The sequence below is a fragment of the Apium graveolens genome, chromosome 6 (genome assembly GCF_009905375.1).
Source record: "Apium graveolens cultivar Ventura chromosome 6, ASM990537v1, whole genome shotgun sequence".
NCBI classification, from domain to species: domain Eukaryota; kingdom Viridiplantae; phylum Streptophyta; class Magnoliopsida; order Apiales; family Apiaceae; genus Apium; species Apium graveolens.
In genome coordinates this window covers 225398857-225407758 of record NC_133652.1, presented here as the reverse complement: position 1 = coordinate 225407758, position 8902 = coordinate 225398857, and positions in this window count along the sequence as shown.

Here is an 8902-nt window from a genome sequence, read left to right as displayed (position 1 = left end):
GGCCTACTGAACCTTTTCAAGCCAAGGTTTACACTAGAAAAGCTAACATCATACAAGATCCAAACCCAAGCCCAAACATGAACAAACCAAAACCTCCACCACCAAAACTCTCAAACCCATCAAACTCCAAAAAGTTTCTTGAGCTGATAAAAAATGTCCAACCTGGAACATGTATGGATATTAAAGGTGAAGTGGATTTTATAATTAGAAGGGCTAAGTGGGATGGTCTAATGTACAATCTAGGAAAGCAGTATTTCATTCATCTCATGGGGGAATTTTATTGCAATATGAGCATAATAAAAGGGGTAGAGGGCTTCTTGCATTTCACTACTACAGTGAATAGGAAAGTTATTTGTGATGAAAATAAGAGCATCAATAGAGCACTGCATTTATCTCTTTATCTGTATGAGTTGCCTTGTGAGGACATCTTTTCTCTGTTTGTGTTTAATAAGTCTGAATTTGAACTTATAGTTGGTATATTTTGTAACTATGATGTGCCTGATGGTCTTTGTGATGTTAACTGTGGGATTCACTTTAAGCATTTAACTAGCACTTTCCAACATCTTGCTCTTATCATTAGGTCAAATGTTATGCCTAAAGCTAATCAAAGTAAGTACTTTGATTTCTTTGATATGAAAATTATGCATCTTCTCTACATTAACAAAATCAATTTTAGTATCTCTTATGTCATTCTTCTGAATATGATTAATGCTTATCCTGTTGATTATATGCCATATGGTATGTTGATCTCTTCTCTCTTTGCAATTTGCAACATTCCCAGGCCTGAAATCTTTGCAAATCTGGTTGAATCTCAAATCACCAATGACCACTTTAGGCCACAAGTTCCCCTGATGCACTGTGAACCTCAAGAGGTTACTCCTGTTGTAATTCCTCAGTTCATCAGAGAGGAAGATGTATTTCTCTCTAAGTTTGAATCTGTCAAAACAATGTTTAATGAACTAAAACTTGAACTTAAAAGGGTTAAGGATGAAAATGCTGAGATTAGGGAAAAAGTAGAAAAGTTAGAGAGTCTCACTGCCTCTTGCAAACATAGGATCACATACTTAGAAAATCTAGCCGCATCTACTCTAGGAACAAATTGCATGACCGATCAAGAAATTGTTAATTCCTATCAAGTCCCTATGAGTTAGAAGAAGTGGATGTGGGTGCTAGAGGTCAAATGATTGAAAATCTGCCTGATTTGATTCATATCTGTAATGCTGATGGAAATGTGATTGGTTGATTTTGCTTGTTGCTGCTGTTTGCTGGATGCTGCTGATTAACTAATTTTGTTGCTTATTGTATTATCTTGATGTAACTTTGAGAACTATGTGATCGTTCAAGATGATTTGGTCTGTACTCTTTAGTTACGTGGGATGATTGTAATAAATTTGCTATTTGGTACTTGAATTTAAGAAGTGGATGCACTTTTAATGGTTTGTAACTTAAACAGGTGCAGAATTTTATTCTAATTAATCAGTGAACCACACTGATTGATAAGAACACTTTTGTTCACTGTAATATATCTGGCTTGTTTGCTTTAAACTGAACTACTATTTCATTCTCTAACAAGTTATTGCAGGAATCAGATTAGACTAAATACAACATTTGGTATACTTGATGAATTATGGCCTAATAGTTTAAGATAACCTGACATCTTAATCTTTGATATAATTTGATATGTAAATTTCAGTTGCTTTGCAAATTCTGATGTCATAAAAGTTAAAATGCAGAAATGAGACACTATGGTATATGTTCTTATGTTTACAGGTTCAAATTGAAAATTTCATATATGAATTCAAAGTTTTTTTTAAGATTAAAACTAAGATACATACATTTGTATATGTCCCTGTACTTTACTACTAATCTGCAATGCACTTAGTAATTCATGCTGAAATCTTTGGCTTAATTATCTTGATTCACTTGCTCTTGGACCTTATACTCATGTCTTTTTTTCTAAACAGATATATCACTAATCAAATCTATGCTGGAACATGAGTTAGTTGATAATATTAAGTTATGATTGCAGGAAATAGACAACTGGTATTCTTGTGCCATCTAATCTAAACCGCAGGTCAACCAAATGCACCTAATGAGCTCCAAATGCAAGTCTGATCAGCTCAGTTTCCTCAAGCACTCAGATTAAATCAGCAAGCCCTACTTTGGCCTCTCGTCTAAGGTATTAAAGGTAAATTCTTCACTCCTTTCTGATCTTATTTCCCTATGCTCACAAGACTGATATATTGGATTTTAAAATCAAACCAACCCTACATTGTATCTTGAGTTAATAGAACGTATTAGAAGATATTGCATGCATGATTTCTGGTTTTGAACAGTTTGTACTAGTGATAGTATATGTTTAGTAAATCAGTTAACTTAGAATGTATTAGGTGCTCGGATTCATAAACTACTATTGGCCTTAGTCATTGATTTGTATCAAATTGAGACAAAAATTCTAGATTGTATTAGACTGTGTGAAATGTATTTATATCAACTACAATGTATTAGTTTCTCAAGGCTGTAAAAATCCATATTTACATAAAGCACAGTTTGTGCTAATTCCAAATCTATGTAACTTGAACTCGAAATTTAATTAGAACTAAACTTCTCTTATTGAACTCATGTTAACAATTCATTTCGAGCAGGTATAATACAAAATATCATTATTTTGTGTTAAATAGATTAAATTCTCTTAAGAAACAGAATTTTACAAAGTCCAAAATAATCTGCCATGCATAGTGTAAACACGTCTGTTCGTAATGACTCAAAAGTACAAGTTAAAATGAATTTTTTACCTAAATTGATTTTAACTACTATCTACGCATTTGATAAAATTTATATTACGGATTATACCATCACATCCTTTTGGAACACAACCTAAAAATGACTTTCTAGCATTGCACCTGGTCATTATAATATCACTCATATTATAGTCATCTTCTATAAAACAATAGTTTATTAAAACTTATTTTAATCAATTTGGTTAAATGTTAACACACATGATGACATGAATGCATGAAATGTTGTTGCCATGCATACCTTGAACATAAATAGCATAACTAAATGTCATGCTTCTAAAGTTAATATATGATCATTTTTAAAATATTCCACAAACATGTATTGATAACTATGATTATATTCTTTTTGGCATGTACAAATAAAAGGGGAAGAGAACCCTAATTTTAAATTTTTCTAACTAGACAAGGATCTATTTGTGCTTCTATATTTTATGATACATCTAACAAATTATTTTGAAGGATTTTAAGAAAGAGCATAAAATATCTAAAGTGATTAAATGTTTTATGTGCAAAATACTTTTCAAAAATTCATGCATACATCAAGGGGAAGCACACACTTGCAAAATTAAATTTTATGTTTGTTTGGCAAATAACAGAAAAGGGAATATTGAATGTATATCTTCGATAAATTATTTATTTTGGTATTTGTATGATTAAACATAAAATTTAATTATACGTAGATCCTCTTTATTATGACATGAATATAATTGATCCAAATCAAAGTCAAATGGTCAAACTAGCAAAATAATTTTCAAATATATTTATATTACAGATATAAATATAACAGAGATATTCTAGTATTCTGAATCATCAAAATCCATCTCTTATGGAATATATCTCTAAGGAAATATGATCAAAGAAGAAATATCAAGGCATGATATTTTTTAGATCAGTGTTGCAAAATCAATATGGCAACAAGCTCGAAAAAGGGATATTAAAGAAATATTCTTTAGAAGTCTCGTGCTATATCAAAATATTTTACTCTTTGCTCCAAAATATATTTCTACATCTATAAAAAGAGTTTTTATTTAAATTTTATTAGTATTCATGATTGGAATATTAATATCCAGCTCTATAACTCATTCGATGTATACTTACAGTAATTTTCTCTCGTTTCGTAAAATCGGCATTTCTCGGAGAAAATTATCAAAAAAATACTCAAAAATATTTCCTACCATCCAAATATTTTTATATATTAGGAAATATATTTTAAGCTTTTATTCAATTCAAAAATTTGGTCAAAAGATCCATCTCTTTCATTTCAAAACCAACTGTATTTTTACTCGGAAGAAAAAGCTGAAAGAACTGTTTTAAATCTAGATAAAATACTTTCACATAATAGAATGACTTGAAATTTGGTATGGATCATTAAATGGTATTTTCTAAGTATGGTAAAAAATTTGTAACATTTCGAGATTTTTTTTTCGGGCACAAAAATCGAGACAGTTGGTCCCAAAGTTGACCATGTTTGACTTAGTTACCATTGACCAAGGTTGACCAAAAATTGCAGGACATCATTTTAAAATATTTAGATATTTATTATATTTTTTATGATATTTATTTAGGAGTTTGTAAGGTGGTTATCATTATTGGTGTTTAATACTTAATTAAGTGATTAAACAAAGATTAAAAGAAAAAGGAAAATATATTATTATATTCAAAAATTAGCTGAGTTTTGAACTCCATAAACTTGCTTGTCTCATATGTCAAGTTTCAAAGAAACACAACTAACCCACTTTGCTTTCCATGTCATCAATCCATATAACTTACATCAGCCACCATACATTTTTCCTTAAATCTCCACCATTCAATCCACCCAACTTCTCCTATAAATAAACCTCCACCCCAACCCAATTTCTTCAAGAAAAAGAGCCACTAAATTTCTGGGATTTTTTCAAGAAGTATATCTCTTCATCTCTTTCAAATTCTAAACACATATATACAAGATTTTTGAAACCCAAGATTAATTTCACCCAACCAAGATTTATCCCACCAAGTGAGCTCATCCACTACCACTCTTCGGCTTCCCGAAGGGCTTTCCAAGTTCGACCAAAGTGCCAAAATCCGGCCGAACCTCCGGCGAATTTTTTCGACGAATTTTTCCGGCCGAACTCCATAAAGTTGTTTGTCTCATATGTCAATTTTCAAAGAAACACAACTAACACACTTTTCTTTACATGTCATCAATCCATGTGACTTACATCATCCATCATCCATTTTCCTCAAATCTATAAACACTTCGTAATTTGTCAAATATCGTTCACGAGTTAGCCAATTACTTTCACGTTGTTTAATTGGATCTTGGATAATAAATATCGTGCACATAAATATTACGAAGTATAGTTTAACACCTTCTAAAATCTTTAGTGTTCCGAGGGATTATAAATCGATCTATAAACACTACGTATATAGGAAGTTCAAGAGTCTTGAGTGATAAGCCTCTTTTAGACTCCTTTTTAGAATTAAACAGGAAGTAGTTTTAAGAAAACAATTAAAGTAACCCAACCTCGAATAAAATTCATAATGAAGAATAATAGAATACTAAATCAAAAACAATCTATTATCTAAAGCTCAATTTATATAAGAGTACAATCAATTCAAAATTTAAAACATGACATAAAATTAATTTACAATCTTGAAACTAAGCAAACACATAGATCAAGATATTGAACATATAAATTACATAATGGTTAGATCATTGATCACATAAATTCAAAAATTGTAACGCAATTCTCATCACATGCAAACCAATTAATAAATTTAAATATTTTAAGAGTAAGCTGATAGTACCCGGTTAGAACATTGTATATTCCCAATTTTCTTCTTAGCATGTTGAAACGTTCTTCAGCTAGAGATTTTGTGAAAATATCAGCAATTTGAGCATCAGTCGAAACAAAGATCAACTTAACTTTTCCTTTTGCAACATTATCTGTTAAGAAATGATGCCTAACATCAATATAATTGGTTCTTGAGTGATTCACTGGATTCTCAGAAATATTAGTACTTGTGTTGTCACAATAAATAGGAGTTTGACCACAAGAAATTCCAAAATCCTTAAGTTGTTGTCTCATCCAAACCATTTGTGTGCAACAATTTCCAGCTTCTAAATACTCGCCTTCAGCTGTAGATAATGCAACAGATGTTTGCTTCTTGCTTAACCAAGAAACCAAAGTTTGTCCTAAATAAGCACAAACACCACTTATACTTTTCCTGTCTCTTTGAGAACCTGCATAATCTGCATCACTACACCCAACAAGATCAAATGAATTTGTAATAGGATAAAATAAACCAAGAATAATAGTTCCACTCAAATATTTGAATATTCTCTTAAAAACATTCAAATAAGACTTTTTGGGTTTAGCTTGAAATCTTGCACAAACACACACACACACACACTATACATAATATCAGGTCTAGAGGCTGTAAGATATAATAAACTTCCAATCATACCTCTATAAGTCCGAATATCAACATATTTACCTTGTTTATCGGTTATCAGCTTGCTGACATCACACATCGGTGTTGAATTTGACTTGATATTATCATAGACAAACCTTTTGAGTAAGTTCCTGATATATTTGGATTGATGTCTATATATGCCTTCAGGAGTTTGCTTGATTTGTAATCCTAATAAATAATTGAGCTCTCCTATCATGCTCATATCAAATTCATTATGCATACACTAAGAAAACCACTCGCATAAAGAGTCCTTAGTAGCAACAAATATAATCTCATCAACATATATTTGCACAACTAAGATATCTTGACCTTTAAACATTGTAAATAAAGTTGGATTAATAGTATCTCGAATGAAACCATTCTTGATCAAGAATTCACTTAATCTTTCATACCAAGAGTGAGGTGCTTGCCTTAATCCATATAATGCTTTCTTCAACTTGTACACATAATTTGGATATTTTTTATTTTCAAATCCAGGAGATTGCTTGACATAAACTTCTTCTTTAAGAAATTTCATTTAAGAAAGCACTATTTACATCCATTTGTTGTAATTTGATTTTATTATAGCATGCAAATGAAAGTAATATCCTGATAGATTCTAATCTTGCAACATGATCATATGTTTGATCAAAATCAATGCCTTCTTGTTGCTTGTATCCTTGTGCCACAAGTCTTGCCTTGTTTCTAGTGACATTGCCAAATTCATCAACTTTGTTCTTGAAAACCCATTTAGTACCAATGATAGAAGCATCTTTAGGTGGCTCTACAAGTTCCCAAACATCACATCTTTCAAATTTATTAAGTTCTTCTTGCATTTCCATAATCCATTTTTCATTATTAAGAGCTTCATTGATATTCTTTGGTTCCTCCTTAGCCATAAAAACTGCAAAAGCATAAATGTTTGTTGCTCCTTTTCTTGTCTTGATTCCTTCTGATCTATCACTAATAATCAATTCTAGAGGATGATTCTTCAATGTCTTAGATGATTTTGGTTGAGAATGTTGAGCTATGACTTCCTTATTTGTCCAAATTCTCTTAGAATGAGGTGAAAGATCTTCACCATCAAACATATTATGAAGCTTTCCAGTAGCCATATTTCCTATTGGAACTTATATAGTAAGTCTAGATAACTATTCCAAAGTTTCATCAATAGGTGAAGAAGTTCCAGCTTCTTTATCAGCGTCTAGAGTTGCATCTTTTGACTTGTCAGCTTGCTGTGAATCCGTATTCTTCACTGCTAGCTCGCTGCCAGTTCCTGTACCTATAACATCTTCCTCTTCCCTTGATAGATCATCATTAGACTCTTGAAATGAAACATCAATAGACTTTTCAATGACATTTTTAGATAGATTATAAATTTAATAAGCACGACTTGTTAAAGAATGACCCAAGAATGTAGCTTCATAAGATTTAGAATCAAATTTACCATCCCTTTCAGAAGTTTTGAGTAAAAATAACTTTGAACCAAAGAATTTAAAATAACCAATATTAGGTTTCTTCTTCCTCAGCAATTCATATGGAGTCTTGTTGAGTAATGGCCTGATTGGCACTCTGTTAAGAACATAGCTTGCTGTGTTGACAGCTTATGTCCAAAAACTTCTTGGCAGCTTGCTTTCCTAAAGTAAAGTCTGTGCTATTTCTTATAATGATCTGTTCTTACGTTCTACAACTCCGTTTTGTTGTGGTGTACGAGATGCAAAAAATTGATGTGTAATTCCTCTTTCTTCACAATAAGAAATAAAGTCCTTTTAGAATTCACTACCATGGTCACTTCGTATGCCTATAAGTCTTGCTTTAAGCTTATTCTCAAGTAATTTGATTAGCTTCTCAAATTCACTAAAAGCACAATCTTTAGTAGATAAAAACAATACCCATGTATATCTAGAATAATCATCAACAAAAATAAAAGTATACCGTTTACCTCCAATACTCTTATAAGCTTCTGGACCAAATAAATCCAAGTGCAAAAGATCTAAAGGTTTAGAAGTAGATACCACTTTCTTGAATTTATGGTGTTCTGGTTTGCTTTCCTAGCTGACAAGTAGTACAAGTTTCCATCTTTATATACTTTAGTTATGGCAATCCTCGAGTTAGCTGTTTTGTTGACAGCTTGCTAAGTAATTCCATGTGAGCATGTCCAAGCTTTCTATACCAAATTCTAGACTTGTATCAACTGTTGTTAAACAACATGCTTGCTCATGTTCTTCAAAATCTAATACATATATATATATATATATATATTTCCTTCCCTTCTAGCAACTAGAGGAATTTTCTTAGAACTAACAAGTATAGTACAATCATGTTGACCAAAATCTACTTTATGACCATCATCAAATAATTGACTTATACTAAGAAAATTATAAGTAAGGCCTTTAACATGTTGAGCTTTATTTAAAGACATAATATTGTTACCATTCTTTCTTTTCCAAGAATATGAAGAGTCTTGCTATCACCAATTGTGACGCTGCCACCCTTCTTCATCTTTAGACTAAGAAACTGAGATTTGTCTCTACTCATGTGACTTGTTGCACCAGTGTCCAAAACTTATTGATTTGACTTTAATTTGGCCACGTGACAAACCTACAAAACAAACAAAAACAACTCAACATTTTGGTACCCATTTTGATTTGGGACCGACATAGTTA